Raw genomic sequence first — 21,548 nt, forward strand, 5'->3', positions numbered from 1 at the left:
GAAATTTACCCATCCCACCTTTGTAGGAAGTGTGCTCAGCCCACCTTCTGAGCCACTGTGAAAGTTTCCTTCCACCAAAAGGGAAGGGAACGAGGAAGGAAAAGTCTCTGAGAATCTTCATGCAATTTCTTTGACAAAGAAACTGTTTTCACTTGATTCCACACAAAATTTTTATTGCTTTTTCATCTATTGTCTTATATTAGGATTTCTTTAAGCATGTTATTTTATTTAAGAGTACTAAATAGCTTTTCAGTTTCTTGAGACTCTTTCAACTGTCTGGATTCTGCAGCAACGTTGTGGAGTGATATGTAAAACATAAATTGGTACTATATAACAATAGGTATGTAGAATTCTAACTCGCCAGTGTTGATCGTTTCAATTATTTACAAATTCACCAGGTCCTAGATATGACCATAAACTGTATCCAAACATGGGGCTTTGTGAAGTGTGAAGCCACCATTTAATTGCTATTAATTATTATTACTGTTAAAAACTCAAGAAATATCCGAAAATATGTCAACCTTACAAAAAAGAACTACCACCTTAAGTGGAGTAGAGGTAAGGCTCCCCCACATAACCATAAAAGAAAGCCGCCCCCCCCCCTACAGGGGGAAAGAGCTCCCCTCCCATTCCAGGGTAGGGAAGGAGTAAGGAAAACTCTTAAACATAAATGGTCAACGAAGGGTATACACCCTGGGAAGCTAAAAGAGCCTTTTTATACAGCTCATCTGATGGCAAAACTTAAAAAGATAAAGAGATCAATAGCTATAGCCAGCCGGTCTCATGAACACAGGTTTACACTCCATCCAAGTTCAGTTGAGGCCTCTATTTCCTCCGTGCGAATAAGGTCCTGACCCCTCCCCAAGTGCGGGGAGTTTGCCCGACTCCACTCCGGGCACACTTAACAAGAAAACTACCCCCTCCCTAATGCAGGAGAGAGAATGCTCACTGCTTGATCTCCTTCTTTGGTTGGATGACTGCCACCTCCCCATAGCGAGGGGTAAAAAAAAAAAGCAAATCACCCCTTCAGCCCTTCCCTGCATAGCACGGCTCCCTCCTTCAGGGAGGGAAGGTCAATAGGTGGAGGAAAAATAGTCAACGCAGGGCATACCGCCTGAGAAGCTAAAATCGCCTTTTTATATACGGCAGACAGTCAGACTCTATTTGCCTTGAGGGCGGGCTAAGCCCCTCCCCCAAATTTGAGAGCCGGAGAAACTTCTCCTCTCAGAAGCTGGAGGGGAGGCCAGGGAGCCTTCCCTCTTTCAACTAAGAGACGGATATATATGTATCTTTCTTTTCTTTGCTTATTTCTTGGTACTAAGGATTTCTGTATGCATGTTATTTTATTTAAGAGTACTAAATAGCTTTTCAGTTTCTTGAGACTCTTTCACCTGTCTGGATTCTGCAGCAACGTTGTGGAGTGATATGTAAAACATAAATTGGTACTTTATAACAATAGGTATGTAGAATTCTAACTCGCCAGTGTTGATCGCTTCGATTATTTACAAATTCACCAGGTCCTGGATATGACCATAAACTGTATCCAAACGTGGGGCTTTGTGAAGTGTGAAGCCACCATTTAATTGCTATTGCTACCAGGTCCACTCTGATCTAGAGTGGTAGTACCTGTTAGGGTCCCAATTATGAGTTAAATAGAAACCAACATTAAATAAACAAATATATTCAAGGAAAAAAATGTCACTGGATTTGGCATGAAATAACCTGATATAGTGTTGATATGTCATAAAACAAAATGAACCAACAAATTCACCAATCGACACATTATCAACAAATGTATCTTTCTTTTCCTTTTTCTATGCTTATTTCTTGGTTCTAAGCTTATCATTAACAAACCCTGACATTTCTTTTACTTTGTTTTGTGTATATATTTTATTTTGTGTAGAATTAAAAAAAAAAAAAAAAAAAATTACATTTCGCTACCACATTTGCAGCGAAATGTTAGCATAAATAAAATCACTGGTGACAACCCATGATGTTTTTTCTAATGAACACCAATTAACCAACACGCTTTCCATTGGTTTTTCATAACAATTTAATATTGATAAATTATAATAAACATTTCCATTACTTTTCTCTTTTTATCAATAAATATACTTGGTTGATAATTAGAGGACACAATGTTTATTGTAATAAAACTTGTGATCTATAACATCCAATTCTAACAATTAAACTTTCCTTTCTCAATTGAAACAAACAACATACCCCACACTATGTTCCTAAAAATGAGGATTTTACTATTGCGTTTACATAATTTTTTAGCTATGTTTCTCTTACTTTCAGCATGAGAAAATATAATTTTCTACATGTGTTTCATGCATAACACACAAACGTATATGTGACCAACATTTTACCTCTGATATTTTTCCAAAAACACCAAATAACATTCACGCTTTCCATTGGTTTTTCATAATAACAATTTAATATTTATAATTTATAATAAACATGTCCATTCATTTTCTCTTTTTATCAATAAATATGCTTGGTTGATAATTAGAGGACTAAAATCAGATTTGTAAAAATTTCATTTTTTTTTTTTTCACTCTGAGAATTTTCTTTTTATTTCTTTGACAAACTATTTTTTTCAATTGACTTCAGCACATGATTGTTATTGCTTCTTCCCCTTTTGTCTTATATTTTTTTTCTTCATGCCAAAGATTTTATATATCAAATTTTTTCTCATTTCTTACATTTTATTTCTTTAATTCATAGTCCGCCAATATAGTATTAGTTTCAATTCCATTGAACACAATGTTTTATATAGTAAACATCAGCATATTTCACTTTTCAAGTATTTTTTTATTTTATTTCAAATACTATGTTTTATTTCATTTTGTTGACACTCATTTACCTCTCTGGGGTGCTACAAGGAACATGTAGAGTGATATATCAAACATGAATTGGTACTTTATAACAATAGGTATCTAGCATTTTCAGATAGCAATGTGGATAGTTTTCAACATGTATACACTTAAAATCTCATAATATAAAGAAATGTATCTTTTTTTTTCTTTTCCTTTGCTTATTTCTCTAACCTAAACATATCATTAACTAACCATAAACTTTGTTTTAGTTTTATATATCTATTTTATATTGAAGAATACACAAAAATCAATTTCACTACCACATTTACAATGTTAGCATACACAAAAATCACTGGTTACAATCATTGATAGCTGTTTCTTATAAGCACCAAATATCTATCACAATTTCGAATTGTTTTTCATGATAACAATTCAATATTGATACATTATAAGAAACATTTCCGTTGCTTTTCTCTTTTTATAAATACAAATAATATTAAGCACACCATACCAAGCCCACTGTTTCAGCATCTAATAAACTGCCTACCAAGATCAATGTTTTCAAGTGACAATGGAGAGTATTCATGTTATGTTTCACATTTTTATGTTTTGATATATTTTGCTGCTTAATATCAAATTCAGCAGATGAGTTCTTTCTTATGCATCAAACAATTACATTTTCTGATATTCATTCAAGCTAATTACTGAAAATCAATTACATATTTTCTTTACTAAAATAATACTGTGCTTGATTTCATCAAGTGGTGCAGATCTGTTTTTACACTAACAATGTGCACATTTTTTGAAGAATAAAGTTATTTTTTGTTTTTATTTTTAAGGTGGTGAAGGTGATCCGGGGAGTGTTTTTTTTTTTTTTTTTTTTTTTTTTTTTTTTTTTTTCAAAAAAGGTACTTTTTACGAATGGGTATCCAAGAAACGTTCAGTATTTTGTCATAAATTAAGATTTTCTTTGACCACTATCAATACTATCAGAAATGAACAATCTACACAATACAAACTAACGGTTTTGTTGCCTTTTTATTATAACTCCAAACTAACCCATAACTACATTTTTCTTTTATTTTGCAAATTTGATTTCCTTTAGTTTATATTGTGTAGCTGAATCAGAAATTGATTGAACTTTTGTCATTTGTAGTTAACATGCTTTCAGCGCAATTACTACAGTGTAATCACACATGATCTACCAAAATAAAAACACTTCAGATAAAGTCTTAAATAGAATTCAGTTCCTTACATGACATCTGATGAAGTCAGTAGAAACATTACAAACTAATACTTGAAAAACAATTTGACATTTACTGTACTACAATAACACATTTGTAAAGAAGTAGAAATCTGGATACCTATTCTGATACCTAATAAAAGAAAGGACACTCTTTGGGGCGGATTTTGATGATAACAAGTCACTAATTAGACATTATAATAAACATTCAAATAATTTAAGAATTTTACCAAAATAAAATTACGTGGTAATCACCCAATTTCTGCCACAAAATTCTGATTGGCAAAACTCATAAACATAAAATATATATTTTCTAATTTCATCTTTTTTACTTTTTACATAATCTGATTTGATGTTTTCCTAAAGATTCAAATCACTGTATTTTGCTGCTTAATATCAAATGCAGCAGATGAGTTCTTTTTTATGCATTAAACAATTACATTTTCTCATATTCATCCAAACTGAAAATCATTATTTTCATATTTTCTTCATTAAAATATCACTGTGCTTGATGTCATCAAGTGGAGCGGATCATTTTCTTTCTTTTTTTTTTTTCTTTTTTTTTTTTCATTTGTTTACACATTTTTTACAAATGTTTTTGAGAGTCCATACAATGTTATAAGTGTTCAACATTTTTTTTTTCATTTGAATATATTTTGCCTAAGATTCTTAGCCTATATCATTGCATACCAATTTGTTTCTTGAAAGTTAAGTTCACTGTAAAAACATCTGATACACCAAAATCCCTGATACCTGTTTCTTATAAGCGCCAAATAACTATCACTATTTCGATTTGTGTTTCATGAGAACAATTCAATATTGATACATTATAAGAAACATTTCCAGTGCTTTTCTCTTTTTAGCAATACATATAGTTGGTTGCTAATCAGAGGACTTAACTAACCCTATAATTTGCTTTACTTTGTTTTGTATATATATTTTGTATTGTGTGGAATTAACAAAAATTCATATGCAGAAATCTGTTGATTCATTCCAAGAATCCCAATGCGACCAACAAACTTGAAAGATTACAATTTCTTTTTACTATGACCAATAAGAAAACTCAAAAACTAAGTTGTTGGACTCATCCTGATCACCATTTTACAGTATTGTTAACAGTAAGTTTAACATTTTAAGTACAGAACAATATTATGTTTTGATTTTTACAAATTACTATTTTCTGTGACAGATGTTACTTTTTCAATATTGATTGTACGCTCTTTTGTGTTTTTACATTTTGCATAAAATAATATTAAGCACACAATACCAAGCCCACTATTTCAGCATCTAATAAACTGCCTACCAAGACCAATGTTTTCAAGTGACAATGGAGAGTATTCATGTTGTTTCACATTTTTATGTTTTTAAATATTTTGCTGCTTAATATCAAATTCAGACCCCTATTTCCTCCGTGCGATTAAGGTCCTATTTGCCTTGAGGGCGGGCTAAGCCCTCTTTCCCCCCCCCCAAAGTTGAGAGCCAGGGAAACTTCTCCTCTCAGAAGCGGGAGGGGAGGCCAGGGAGCCTTCCCTCTTTCAACTAAGAGACGGATATCCTTTTGTATGGTTGATCTCCTCCCCCCCGTCTCTGTCGGTTCCGCTTACTCCCTTCGGAAAGAGATCAAGCTTACACAAAACAAAAAAAAATATGTGGAGAGGAAAGCCTTTCTGGGAGGAGAAGTTCATCATGATCACGGATCGACATTCTTTATTGATGCCCCAGGTGGAACTGGCAAAACTTTCCTGTTAAATCTGCTCCTTGCAAAAGTTCGTCTCACAAACAATATTGCCCTTGCAGTGGCATCCAGTGGAATTGCAGCAACACTTTTGGATGGTGGTAGAACTGCTCACTCTATGTTTTCTCTCCCATTGGACCTTACTAGACAGGAAAAACCATTGTGTAATATTAAAAAAGATTCAGCAAAGGCTAAACTACTGCAAAACTGTAAATTAATAATCTGGGATGAAGCAACAATGAGTCACAAAAAAGCTATGGAAGCAGTAGATTCTACACTACAGGACCTAAAAGATAACACACAAATAATGGGTGGAGTGACTTTGGTTTTTGCTGGTGATTTCAGACAAACCCTTCCAATTGTTCCTCGAGGAACCAGAGCTGATCAAATGAATGCATGTCTCAAAAACTCCTATTTATGGCATCATATTAAAACAATGAGTTTAACACTAAACATGCGAGTACATTTACATGCTGATGATGCTGTTGGTGACTTTGCCATTAAACTTTTGCAAGTGGGTAATGGACTTCTGGACAAGGACTCCTATAACCAGATTCAGTTGCCTTTTACAACAATTCAAACAGAAGAGGAATTTATAATGAGAGTTTTTCCAGATCTTCATAATTTGCATACGGATATCAATTGGCTAAGTAGCCGTGCAATTTTAGCAGCAAAGAATGAATCTGTAAATGAAATAAATAGCAGGTTGTTGAATAGATTACCTGGAGAAATCATATTATACAATTCAGTTGATACAATCTGTTCACAGGACGAAGTAACAAATTATCCGACTGAGTTTCTTAATAGTCTTGAACCACCAGGAACGCCTCCACATAGTCTGTTTCTAAAACTTGGAGCACCAATAATGTTACTTCGCAATCTTGATCCACCAAAACTCTGCAATGGCACAAGGCTCACCATAAAGAATATGATGCCTCATGTACTGGAAGCAACAATTATGTCAGGTAAGTATGCAGGAGTACACTGCTTCATTCCCAGAATCCCAATGAGACCACAAGAATTGCCATTTGAGTTTGAAAGGCTGCAATTTCCTGTCAAGCTAAGTTTTGCAATGACAATAAACAAATCACAAGGACAGTCACTAAAAGTTGTTGGGCTCAACCTGTCAAAACCAGTATTTTCTCATGGACAGCTATATGTTGGCCTATCAAGAGTTGGACACCCTGATGGACTCTTCATTCTGGCACCAGATAAAAAAACCAAAAATATTGTATATTCTGAAGCATTAAGATGAAGCATAAATATATAAACATGATTACGAAACTTTTCCCTGAAGCAAAAAATATATAAACAACATGATTACGAAACTTTTCCCTGAAGGAAAAATATATAAAGATGATTACGAAACTTTGCCCAGAAGGAAAAGAATGCGAAATGTGCCATGGAAAAACCCTTTGCGTTACATACATGTGCGAGGGAGTCTTAAAGCTAACTGTACAAAGCAAGGTATACCACCATCCTCCTTCAGATTGGATTGGACAAAAATGAATCGAACCCACAAACTAAAGTTTAAAAATCTGGTACAGTATCCATCATGCCATGGCAATGAATACATTGGACAAGATTAATTTAATGTTAAAAACTCAAGAAATATCTGAAAGTATGTCAAACTTACAAAAAAGAACTACCACCTAAAGTGGAGTAGAGGTAAGGCTCCCCCACATAACCAAAAAAGAAAGCCCCCCCCCCCGCCCTACAGGAGACAGGAGCTCCCCTACCATTCTGGGGCAGGGAAGGAGCAAGGAAAACTCTTAAACATAAATTGTCAACGAAGGGTATACACCCTTGGGAGCTAGAAGAGTCTTTTTATACGCATCAACACACAGCGAAACTTAAAAAGATAAAGAGATCAATAGCTATAGCCAGCTGGTCTCATAAACACAGGTGTACACTACACCGAAATTCACTTCAGGTCTGCATTTCCTCCATGCGAATAAGGTCCTGATTCCCCCCCAAGTGCAGGAAAGTTGCCCAACTCCCCTCTGGGTACACTTAAAAAGAAAACTACCCCCTCCCTAAGGCAGGAGAGAGAAGGCTCCCTGCCCCATCTCCTTCGTTGGTCGGATGACTGTCACCTCCCTAGAGCGAGGGATAAAAAAAAAAAGCAAATCACCCCTTCAGTCCTTCCCTAATCTGAGTAGCACGGCTCCCTCCTTCAGGGAGGGAAGGTCAACAGGTGGAGGAAAAATAGTCAACGCAGGGCATACCGCCTGACAAGCTAAAATCGTATTTTTATATACGGCAGACAGTAAGACTATTTGCCTTGGGGGCGGGCTAAGCACTCCCTCACCCCCAAAGTGGGAGCCGGGGAAACTTCTCCTCTCAGAAGCGGGAGAGGAGGCCAGGGAACCTTCTTTTTCCCCTAAAAGAGGGATATCCTTTTGTATGGTTGGTCTCCCCCCCGCCCCCTGTTGGTACCGCTTACTCCCTCCGGAAAGAGATCAACCTTACACAAAAACAAAAAAAAAAAATATGGGTAGAGGGAAGCCTTCCAGAGCCCCCTTCTGGGAGAAGTTCCCCGGCTCCCACCTTTTGGGGAGTGCGCAGCCTGCACTCCAGTCAACCAAATAAATAAAAAATTTACCCATCCCACCTTTGTGGGGAGAGTGCTCAGTCCACCTTCTGAGCCACCATAAAACAAAAGGTTCCTTCCACCAGAAGGGAAGGGAAGTAGAAAGAAAAAATATTTAAAAATACATGGTCAACACATGGTATAGCCCCTGGGGATCTAAAATCACCTTCTTATATACACCGACACACACAGACAGTCTGATTGATTCTTTGTTCCACAGATTATAAGAATAAACTTTTCCCAGAAGGAAAAGTATATAAACAACAGGATTACAAAACGTTTCCCAGAAGGAAAACAATGCGAAATGCGCCACGGAAAAACCCTTTGTGTTACATACATGTGCGAGGGAGTCTTAAAATTAACTTTACAACGCAGGGTATACCACTCACCTCCTTCAGATTGCATTTCACTTCAGGCCTGCATTTCCTCCGTGCGAATAAGGTCCTGACTCCCCCCCCCCAGTTGGTTGCCCATCTCCCCTCCGGGCAAACTTAAAAAAAAAAAATACTCCCTCCCTAAGGCAGGAGAGGGTAGACTTCCTGCCCCATCCCCTTAGTTGGTTGGATGATCAGTCACCTCCCTATACCGAGGGGTAAAAAATAAAAGCAAATCACCCCTTCAGCCCTTCCCTAATCTGCGTAGCAGGGAGGGAAGGTCAACAGGTGGAAGAAAAATAGTCAACGCAGAGCATACCGCCTGACAAGCTAAAATCGCCTTTTTATATACGACAGACAATCAGACTCTGATTGCCTGGACGGCGGGCTGAGCAATGAATGTGGAAGCCGGGGAACTTCTCTCAGAAGGAGGATGGGAGGCCCAGGGAGCCTTTGCTCTCCTCCTAAGAGAGGGATATCCTCTTACTCCCTTGGGAAAGAGATCAACCTTACACAAAACAAAAAATATGGGAAGAGAAGCCTTCCCGGGCCCCCTCCCCCTTCGGGGAGGAGAAGTTCCCCGGCTCCAACCTTTTCTTTGGGGGGGGGCTAAGCCTGTCCTCCAGGCAACCAAATGAAAAAGAAATTTACCCATCCCACCTTTGTAGGAAGTGTGCTCAGCCCACCTTCTGAGCCACTGTGAAAGTTTCCTTCCACCAAAAGGGAAGGGAACGAGGAAGGAAAAGTCTCTGAGAATCTTCATGCAATTTCTTTGACAAAGAAACTGTTTTCACTTGATTCCACACAAAATTTTTATTGCTTTTTCATCTATTGTCTTATATTAGGATTTCTTTATGCATGTTATTTTATTTAAGAGTACTAAATAGCTTTTCAGTTTCTTGAGACTCTTTCACCTGTCTGGATTCTGCAGCAACGTTGTGGAGTGATATGTAAAACATAAATTGGTACTATATAACAATAGGTATGTAGAATTCTAACTCGCCAGTGTTGATCGTTTCAATTATTTACAAATTCACCAGGTCCTAGATATGACCATAAACTGTATCCAAACGTGGGGCTTTGTGAAGTGTGAAGCCACCATTTAATTGCTATTGCTACCAGGTCCACTCTGATCTGGAGTAGTAGTACCTGTTAGGGTCCCAATTATGAGTTAAATAGAAACCAACATTAAATAAACAAATATATTCTAGGAAAAAAAAATGTCACTAGATTGGGCATGAAATAACCTGATATAGTGTTGATATGTCATAAAACAAAATGAACCAACAAATTCACCAATCGACACAATATCAACAAATGTATCTTTCTTTTCCTTATTCTGTGCTTATTTCTTGGTACTAAGCTTATCATTAACTAACCCTGACATTTCTTTTACTTTGTTTTGTGTATATATTTTATTTTGTGTAGAATAACCAAAAAGACATTTAGCTACCACATTTGCAGCGAAATGTTAGCATACATAAAATCACTGGTGACAACCCATGATGTTTTTTCTTATGAACACGAAATAACCAACACGCTTTCCATTGGTTTTTCATGATAACAATTTAATATTGATAAATTATAATAAACATGTCCATTACTTTTCTTTTTTTATCAATAAATATACTTGGTTGATAATTAGAGAACACAATGTTTATTGTAATAAAACTTGTGATCTATAACATCCAATTCTAAAAATTAAACTTTCCTTTCTCAATTGAAACAAACAACATACCCCACACTATGTTCCTAAAAATGAGGATTTTACTATTGCGTTTACATAATTTTTTAGCTATGTTTCTCTTACTTTCAGCATGAGATCATTTTCTACACGTGTTTCATGCATACCACACAAACATTTTACCTCTGACATTTTTAATTTTTTTCCAATTTCCTTTCACCATGAACATTATCATTAGTACAGTTTTCATTTAAAATGAAGCTGTACATGGTTACTATTACTTGGAAAGCAGATCTAAAAAAAAAAAAAAATAACTGTTTTCACTTTGAAAATTTACGATTTATAGATCTCGGATTTGGCCCTTCTTCACCTTTTATCTTACATTTGTAAATATTGTATATATAAACTTTTTTCTTATTTCTCCAATGTTATTTCATTCATGCAATTTCATAATCCACCAACATTGTATAAGATTCAATTCCATTTGACACTTGAAAACAACTTTTTATATAGTAAACAGCATTTATTTCTTTTCAGACATATTCTTATTTTATTTTATTTCCAGTACTATGTTTTATTTCATTTTGTGGACACTCATTTACCTCTCTGGGATGCTGCAGGGAACATGTAGAGTGATATATCAAACAAGAAGTGGTACTTTATGACAATAGGTATCTAGGATTTACACATACCAGTGTTGATAGTTTGAAATATTTACAGACTAACATTTTACACAATATAAACACATGTACCTTTTTTTTTTCTTTTCCTTTGCTTATTTCTCGAACCTAAACTTATCATTAACTAACCCGTAACTTTGTTTACTTTGTTTTGCGTATATATTTTATATTGGGTAGAATTAACAAAACTTAATTTCGCTACCATCATTATTTTTTAGTGACATGCACTGTTAACATCAATAAAATCACTGGTGACAATACTTGATACCTGTTTCGTATAAGCACCAAATAACTATCACTATTTCGATTTGCTTTTTCATGATAATATGTTCATCTTGATACATTATAATAAACATTTCCATTCACTGGTCGTTTGCTTAGCTTAGCTTTACATCATTTTTTCACAATGTTTCTCTACTTGCTTTCAGCATGAGAGCAGATCATATTCTAAACGTTTCATGCATATCACACAAACTTATAATATTTGATCAACATTTGACTAACAATTTTTTGCCAATTTCCTTCAACATTCTCATTACAATTAGTACAGTTTACATTTTGTCGTTAAAATGAAGCTGTACATGTTTCCTATTACTTGGAAACCAGATTTGTAAAAATCCCATTTTTTTTTTCACTCTGAGAATTTTCATTATATTTCTTTGACCAACGATTTGTTTTCAATGGACTTGATAAGTGCTAATATAGAGAGAAGAGAAACAGGGTGAGAGAGAGGCAGAAGAGAAAGTTGTTCTATCCTCTTTCCCAAATTTGACTACTGTGCGCGTTTGAACTCTCATCCTCGAGTTGCCTATTAGCCTTGATAAGTGCTAATATAGATAGAAATACCTATTCTGATACCTAATAAAAGAAAGGACACTCTTTGGGGCGGATTTTGATGATAACAAGTCACTAATTAGAAATTATAATAAACATTCAAATAATTTAAGAATTTTAACAAAAATAAAATTACATGGTAATCACCCAATTTCTGCCACAAAATTTTGATTGGCAAAACTCATAAACAGAAAATATATATTTTCTAATTTCATCTTTTTTTTTTTTTTTTTTTTTTTTTACATAATCTGGTTTGATGTTTTCCTAAATATTCAAATCACTATATTTTGCTGCTTAATATCAAATACAGCAAATGAGTTATTTTTTATGCATCAAACAATTACATTTTCTCATTCATCCAAACTAATCACTGAACATCAATTTCATAGTTTCTTCGCTAAAATATTACTGTGCTTGATGTCATCAAGTGGAGCAGATCATTTTTTTTTTCATTTGTTCACACATTTTTCCAATTTATATATATTTTGTCTAAGATTCTTAGCCTATGTCATTGCATACCAAGCTGTTTATTAAAAGTTAAGGTTCACTGTAAACACATATGTTACACCAAAATAAAAACGCTTCAGATAATGTCTTGATATTCAATTCAGTTTCTCACATGACATCTTATGAAGTTAGTAGAAATGTTACAGACTTTTGAATCTCAAACATTTTCAATACTGAGCACTGATATTTTCTTTTTTGGAATATAAGCACATTCATGATTTTTTTTTTTACAAACGTCAACAAATTTCACATTGTGTAGCAATGTACTGAAACAATTATAAAAATATTTGTTTTTATTTTGGATGATGCAGGGCATCCGGAGAGAGATGTTTCTAACAAAATGAAAGTATAATTTTTAGCAATAGGTATCTAGGAAAAGGCCACTACATATGTTATAAATTCCAAATTTCCACAACCTGGCAAATACTGGTACACGCTAGCAAATTTAGATTTGCAATTACAGAATATGATTCTAATTTTTTCCTTTGCTCTTTATTCTAACACTACACTAAGTTTACTGTTTTATTTCGCTACAGTTGATATTGTGTAGAACAATAAGAAAATCATAGTGAACAATGCATTCAACAAAATTTCATACACATTTCTAGATACCTATATCTAATAAGTTCAAAAGAAAGGACACACTTAGGGAGGTATTTTGGTGGTCAAGTCACTAAATAGAGATTAGCTGGTTTCCCGGCATAGCCCAGGATGTAATAAAGATTGACTGAAATACATGTTCTAGCTGGTTTCTAGGCGTTGCCAGGGATGTAATATAGACACATTATGTTGTATATTACCTGTTCTCTTCTCCCTAAGGTAAAACAATTTCATATACATGCTGTAAATTACCTACGCTAGGGATAAAACATGAACAATACCAGTCCTAGGGTAGATAAAACAAATAATACATAGAGATGAAAGATTCCTCTCCCCTAAGAATAAAACATATATTCAATATCTGCTTTTGTTTTTTCATTGTTTATACGGTCCCGAGCAACGCCGGGTAGCCCTGCTAGTCTATATATATAAAAGGCAAAAATCGGTGTGTATGTATGTATGTATGTATGTTTGTTTGTAACGCTAAAACTTTTGAAAGACGGAACCAGAGTTGACAAATTTGGTATCATATTGCACCTTGATCACCCGGATGACAAATATCGAAATTTCACGTCAAACGGACCAGTAGAAAGGGGTCAACTGATCGTTTTTCTCCTAGGGGGGCCCCCCAAAAAACCTGTCATTTTAACGTTATTCAATACGTGTCACGTGACGTGACGTCAGCTCAAACTTTTGACAGACACAACCAAAGTTGACAAATTATGTATCATATTGAACCTTGATCACCCGCATGACAAATATCGAAATTCCACACCAAACGGACCATTAAAAGGGGGTGAACTGATCATTTCTCTCCTAGGGGGGCCCCCAAAAAAACCTGTCATTTTAATGTTAATATTACATAATCCAAAAACGCTTAGTCATGTCACGTGACGTGACGTCAACATCCAGTAATGGCGAACAAATGTAAACAAACACTTTGTTTTACCGATACTTTTGTAATTTCTCTTCTGCTTTGTTCTAGAGATTATTAAACTCCATGACAATGTCTCCAACGTATTTAACTGGTTAAAAATAGTATTTATACAAGAGTTTTAACGAAAAATATCAGGAAAAAATGTACAGGAATAAAAAAAAATTCAGCTTTCAAAATATTCGTCGATAAAAAAACCGATCTTTATATTTACGCTAGCCATTTTGTATATTACCACGTGACCTGCTATCTCTTAAACTGGAGGGGGGGGGATCCACTTGAATCCAACAAAACCAGTAATTTTTTTTTTCTATTATATATACATCATTTTCTATAAAATTAAGTGTAGACTTTATAATTAAAACAAAAAATGTTATTCATACTAAAAAAAAAAAACGCTTAGTCATGTCACGTGACGTGACGTCAACATCCACTAATGGCGAACAATTGTACCTATTTACTATGCCTCCCCACGGGACAGAGTTAGACACCAGGGTCGTTTTTTAACGTGGAGAAAAGGTACAAAAATAAAAATTGTCTCAGTCGTGGAGGATTTCTCCTCCACCGAAAGAGAACAAGAAATAGAAGTGCAGCATCTGAAGAACAGATACTACACTTTGATCTTGACCAAAAGGCCAAGAATGCGAACAATTGTAAATAACAACTTTTTTCACAAAACCAACACCGTCTTTCTTTTTTTTTCTCTCTCTTTCTCTCTCTCACCCACTTACTCTTCCCTCTCTCTCACCCTCTTTCTCTTGACGTCACACCACTGTTAAACTGTGGGGGGGGGGGAACACATTCCCAGGCATTATCTCCTATAGATGCACATTTTATTAGAAATTCAGCTTTCAAAATATTAGACGATAATAAAAATATAAAACCAACACCCTCTTTCTCTTTTCTCTCTCTCTCACCAACTTACTCTTCTCTCTCTCTCACCCTCTTTCTCTTGACCTCCTACTACTGTTAAACTGTGTGTGTGTGTGGGGGGGGGGGACAGACAGCTTGAAAACCAACAAAAACAGTGCACAGTTTCCCAAGCATTTGGGGTGGGAAGGGGGGGAAGAAGCCGAGCGCACAGTTTCGTGTGAGAGAGAGAGAACAATTCTCAACCTATATACTCAACAAATTTTTTATCTACAGATTTGAAAGTTTGTATATAGGGTATTCAGACATATGGAAATATATCTAGCATAATCTATCTATTATATCTATAAAAGTGAAAATGTGTGTGTGTGTGAGGTAGCCAGAGAGAGAGAGAGAGAGAGAGAGAGAGAGAGACAACAATTCTCAACCTATATATTCAATACATTTTTTATCTACAGATTTGAAAATTTGTATATAGGGTATTCAGACATATGGAAATATATCTAGCATAATCTATCTATTATATCTATAAAAGTGAAAATGTGTGTGTGTGTGTGTGTGTGTGTGTGTGTGTGTGTGTGTGCGTAAGAGAGAGAGAGAACAATTCTCAACCTATATACTCAACGTATTTTTATCTACGGATTTTAAACTTTGTATATAGGGTATTCAGACATATAGAAATATATCTAGCATAATCTATACATTATATCTATAAAAGTGAGAATGTGAGTGTGTGAGAGAGAGAGAACAATTCTCAACCTATATATTCAACAAATTTTTTACCTACAGATTTGAAAATTTGTATATTGGGTATTCAGACATATGGAAATATATCTAGCATAATCGATCTATTATATCTATAAAAGTCAGAATGTTTGCGTGTGGTTGTGTGTGTAAGGTTGCGAGAGAGAGAGAGAGAACAATTCTCAACCTATCTATTCAATAAATTTGTTATCTACAGATTTGACCATTTGTATATAGGGTATTCAGACATATGGAAATATATCCAGCATAATCTATCTATTATATCCATAAAAGTGAGAATGTGTGCGTGAGAGAGAGAGAGAGAGAGAGAGAGAGAGAGAACAATTCTCAACCTATATATTCAACTAATTTTTATGTACAGATCTGAAAATTTGTATACAGGGTATTCAGACATATGGAAATATATCTAGCATAATCTATTATATCTATAAAAGGTAGAATGTGTGTGTGTGTGTGTGTGTGAGAGTGAGTGAGTGAGTGAGTGAGAGAGAGAGAGAGAGAGAGAAAAATTCTCAACCTATATACTCAACAAATTTTGTATCTACAGATTTGATAATTTGTATATAGGGTATTCAGACATAAGGAAATATATCTAGCATAATCTATCTATTATATCTATAAAAGTGAGAATGTGTGTGAAAGAGAGAGAGAGAGAACAATTCTCAACCTATATATTCAACAAATTCTATCTTTACAGATTTGAAAATTTGTATATAGGGTATTCAGACATTTGGAAATATATCTAGCATAATCTATTATATCTATAAAAGTGAGAATGTGTGTGTGAGAGAGAGAGAAAGAACAATTCTCAACCTATATACTCAACAAATTTTTTATCTACAGATTTAAAAATTTGTATATAGGGTATTCAGACATATAGAAATATATCTAGCATAACCTATCTATTATATCTATAAAATGACCATGTGTGTGTGTGTGAGAGAGAGAGAGAGAGAGAGAGTCAGAGAGAGAGAGAGAACAATTTTCAGCTTGTGTGTGTGTGAGAAAGAGAGAGAGAGAAAGAGAGGAAGGAAAATTCTCACCCTATATATTCAACAAATTTTTTATCTACATATTAGAAAATTTGGATATAGGGTATTCAGACGTATGGAAATATATCTAGCATAATCTATCTATTATATCTATAAAAGTGAGAATGTGTGTGTGAGAGAGAGAGAAAGAGAGAGAGAGAGAACAATTCTCAACCTATATATTCAACTAATTTTTTATCTACAGATTTGAAAATGTGTATATTGGGTATTCAGACATATGTAAATATATCTGGCATAATCTATGTATTATATCTATAAAAGTGTGAATGTGAGTGATGGAAAGAGCAAAAAATTCTCAACCTATATAACCTATAAAAGTGAGAATATGTGTGAGAGAGAGAGAGAGAGAACAATTCTCAACCTATATATTCCACACATTTTTGGGCACAGATTTGGAAATTTGTATATAGGGTAGGCAGACATATAGAAATATATCTAGCATAATCTATCTATTATATCTATAAAAGTGAGAACTTGTGTGTGTGTGTGTGTGAGAGAGAGAGAGAACAATTCTTAACCTACATACTCAACAAATTTTTTACCTACAGTTTAGAAAATTTGTATATAGGGTATTCAGACATATGGAAATATATCTAGCATAATCTATCTATTATAACTACAAAAGTTAGAATGTGTGTGTGAGAGAGAGAGAGAACAATTCTAAACCTATATATTCAACAAATTTTTTATCTACAGATTTGAAACTTTGTATATAGGGTATTCAGACATATGGAAATATATCTAGCATAATCTATCTATTTTATCTATAAAAGTGAGAATGCGTGTGTGTGAGATAGCGAGAGAGAGAGAGAGAAAAAGAGAGAGATAAAAATTCTCAACCTATACATTCAACAAATTTTTTATCCACAGATTTGAACATTTGTATATAGGGTGTTCAGACATATAGAAATATATCTAGCATAATCTATCTATTATATGTATAAAAGTGAGAATGTGTGTGTGTGTGAGAGAGAGGACAATTGTCAACCTATGTATACAACAAATTTTTTATCTACAGATTTCAAAATTTGTATATTGGGCATTCAGACATATTTTAATATATCTGGCATAATCTGTCTATTATATCTATAAAAGTGAGCATGTGTGTGATAGAGAGAGAGAGAACAATTCTCAACCTATATACTCAACAAATTTTTTATCTACAGATTTGAAAATTTGTATATAGGGTATTCAGACATATGGAAATATATCTAGCATAATCTATTATATCTATAAAAGTGAGAATGTGTGTGTGTGTGAGAGAGAGAGAGAGAGAGAGAGAGAACAATTCTCAACCCATATACTCAACAAATTCTTTATCTACAGATTTTAAAATTTGTATATAGAGTATTCATACAAATAGAAATATATCTAGGATAATCTTTCTATTATATCTATAAAAGTGAGAATGTGTGTGTGTGTGAGCGAGAGAGAGAGAGAGAGAGAGAGAGAGAGAGAGAGAGAGAGAACAGTTCTCAACCTATACATTCAACAAATTTTTATATATAGGGTATTCAGAAATATCGAAATATATCTAGCATAATCTATTATATCTTTAAAAGTTAGAATGTGTGTGTGTGAGAGATAGAGAGAACAATTCTCAACCTATGCACTCTACAAATTTTTTATCTACAAATTAGAAAATTTGTATATAGGGTATTCACACATATGGAAATATATCTAGCATAATCTATCTATTATATCTATAAAAGTTAGAATGTGTGTGTGAGGTAGCCAGAGAGAGAGAGAGAGAGAGTAAGAACAATTTTCAACCTATATATTCAACAAATATTTGATCTACAGATTAGAAAATTTGTATATAGGGTATTCAGACATATGGAAATATATCTAGCATAATCTATCTATTATATCTCTAAAATTGAGAATGTGTGTGTGAGAGATAGAGAACAATTTTCAACCTATATACTCAACAAATTTTTTTATCTACAGATTTGAAAATTTGTATATAGGGTATTCAGACATATGGAAATATATCTAGAGTAATCTATCTATTATATCTATAAAAGTGAGAATGCGTGTGTGTGTGAGAGAGAGCGACACAGAACAATTCTCAACCTATATATTCAACAAATTTTTTATGTACAGATCTGAAATATCACATTTGTATAGAAGTAGAAATCTTGAAACCTACTCTGATACCTAATAAAAGAAAGGACACTCTTTAGGGCGGATTTTGATTATAACAAGTCACTAATTAGAAATTATAATAAACATTCTAATAATTTAAGAATTTTACCAAAATAAAATTGCATGGTAATCACCCAATTTCTGCCACAAAATTTTGATTGGCAGAACTCATAAACATAAAATATATATTTTCTAATTTCATCTTTTTTTTTTCTTTTTACATAATCTGGTTTGATGTTTTCCCAAATATTCAAATCACTATATTTTGCTGCTTAATATCAAATACAGCAACTGAGTTATTTTTATGCATCAAACAATTACATTTTCTCATTCATCCAAACTAATCACTGAACATCAATTTCATATTTTCTTCACTAAAATATTACTGTGCTTGATGTCATCAAGTGGAGCGGATCATTTTTTTTTCATTTGTTCACACATTTTTCCAATTTATATATATTTTAAAGATTCTTAGCCTATGTCATTGCATACCAATCTGTTTATTAAAAGTTAAGGTTCACTGTAAACACATATGTTACACCAAAATAAAAACGCTTCAGATAATGTCTTGATATTCAATTCAGTTTCTCACATGACATCTTATGAAGTTAGTAGAAATGTTACAGACTTTTGAATCTCAAACACTTTCAATACTGTGCACTGATATTTTCTTTTTTGCAATATAAGAACATTCATGATTTTTTTTACAAACGTTAAAAACTTTCACATTGTGTAGCAATATACTGAAACAATTATAAAAATATTTGTTTTTATTTTGAATGATGCAGGGCATCTGAAGAGAGATTTTTCTAACAAAATGAAAGTATAATTTTTAGCAATAGGTATCTAGGAAAAGGCCACTACATATGTTATAAGTTCCAAATTTCCACAACCTGGCAAATACTGGTACATGCTAGCAAATTTAGATTTGCAATTACAAAATATGATTCTAATTTTTTCCTTTGCTCTTTATTCTAACACTACACTAAGTTTACTGTGTTATTTCGCTACAGTTGATATTGTGTAGAACAATAAGAAAATCATAGTGAACAATGCATTCAACAAAATTTCACACACATTTCTAGATACCTATATCTAATAAGTTCAAAAGAAAGGACACACTTAGGGAGGTATTTTTGTGGTCAAGTCACTAAAAAGAGATTAGCTGGTTTCCCGGCATAGCCCAGGATATAATAAAGATTGACTGAAATACATGTTCTAGCTGGTTTCTAGGCGTTGCCAGGGATGTAATATAGACACATTATGTTGTATATTACCTGTTCTCTTCTCCCTAAGGTAAAACAATTTCATATACATGCTGTAAATTACCTATGCTAGGGATAAAACATGAACAATATCAGTCCTAGGGTAGATAAAACAAATAATACATAGAGATGAAAGATTCCTCTCCCCTAAGAATCAAACATATGTTCAATATCTGCTTTTGTTTTTTCATTGTTTATACGGTCCCGAGCAACGCCGGGTAGCCCTGCTAGTCTTCTATATATATAAAAGGCAAAAATCGGTGTGTATGTATGTATGTATGTATGTATGTATGTTTGTTTGTAACGCTAAAACTTTTGAAAGACGGAACCAGAGTTGACAAATTTGGTATCATATTGCACCTTGATCACCCGGATGACAAATATCGAAATTTCACGTCAAACGGACCAGTAGAAAGGGGTCAACTGATCGTTTTTCTCCTAGGGGGGCCCCCCAAAAAACCTGTCATTTTACCGTTATTCAATACGTGTCACGTGACGTGACGTCAGCTCAAACTTTTGACAGACACAACCAAAGTTGACAAATTATGTATCATATTGAACCTTGATCACCCGCATGACAAATATCGAAATTCCACACCAAACGGACCATTAAAAGGGGGTGAACTGATCATTTCTCTCCTAGGGGGGCCCCCAAAAAAACCTGTCATTTTAATGTTAATATTACATAATCCAAAAACGCTTAGTCATGTCACGTGACGTGACGTCAACATCCAGTAATGGCGAACAAATGTAAACAAACACTTTGTTTTACCGATACTTTTGTAATTTCTCTTCTGCTTTGTTCTAGAGATTATTAAACTCCATGACAATGTCTCCAACGTATTTAACTGGTTAAAAATAGTATTTATACAAGAGTTTTAACGAAAAATATCAGGAAAAAATGTACAGGAATAAAAAAAAATTCAGCTTTCAAAATATTCGTCGATAAAAAAACCGATCTTTATATTTACGCTAGCCATTTTGTATATTACCACGTGACCTGCTATCTCTTAAACTGGAGGGGGGGGGATCCACTTGAATCCAACAAAACCAGTAATTTTTTTTTTCTATTATATATACATCATTTTCTATAAAATTAAGTGTAGACTTTATAATTAAAACAAAAAATGTTATTCATACTAAAAAAAAAAAACGCTTAGTCATGTCACGTGACGTGACGTCAACATCCACTAATGGCGAACAATTGTACCTATTTACTATGCCTCCCCACGGGACAGAGTTAGACACCAGGGTCGTTTTTTAACGTGGAAGAAAAGGTACAAAAATAAAAATTGTCTCAGTCGTGGAGGATTTCTCCTCCACCGAAAGAGAACAAGAAATAGAAGTGCAGCATCTGAAGAACAGATACTACACTTTGATCTTGACCAAAAGGCCAAGAATGCGAACAATTGTAAATAACAACTTTTTTCACAAAACCAACA

The 21,548-nt window shown here is 34.0% G+C and overlaps 1 protein-coding gene and 2 pseudogenes across 2 annotated transcripts in view; 1 reads left to right on the top strand and 2 right to left on the bottom strand.

Annotated features, from left to right (window-relative positions):
* The window catches only part of LOC145293268 (neuropeptide FF receptor 2-like), a 203,898-nt gene that overhangs the window by 117,444 nt on the left and 64,906 nt on the right, over positions 1 to 21,548 (top strand). The gene's annotated exons all lie outside the window — the stretch shown is intronic.
* Positions 14,521 to 14,654, bottom strand: LOC145293524 (U2 spliceosomal RNA; annotated as a pseudogene).
* LOC145293506 (U2 spliceosomal RNA) lies at positions 21,379 to 21,512 on the bottom strand (annotated as a pseudogene).

This window comes from Euprymna scolopes, chromosome 14 (genome assembly GCF_053919585.1).
Source record: "Euprymna scolopes isolate OS-2025 chromosome 14, ASM5391958v1, whole genome shotgun sequence".
NCBI lineage: Eukaryota > Metazoa > Mollusca > Cephalopoda > Sepiida > Sepiolidae > Euprymna > Euprymna scolopes.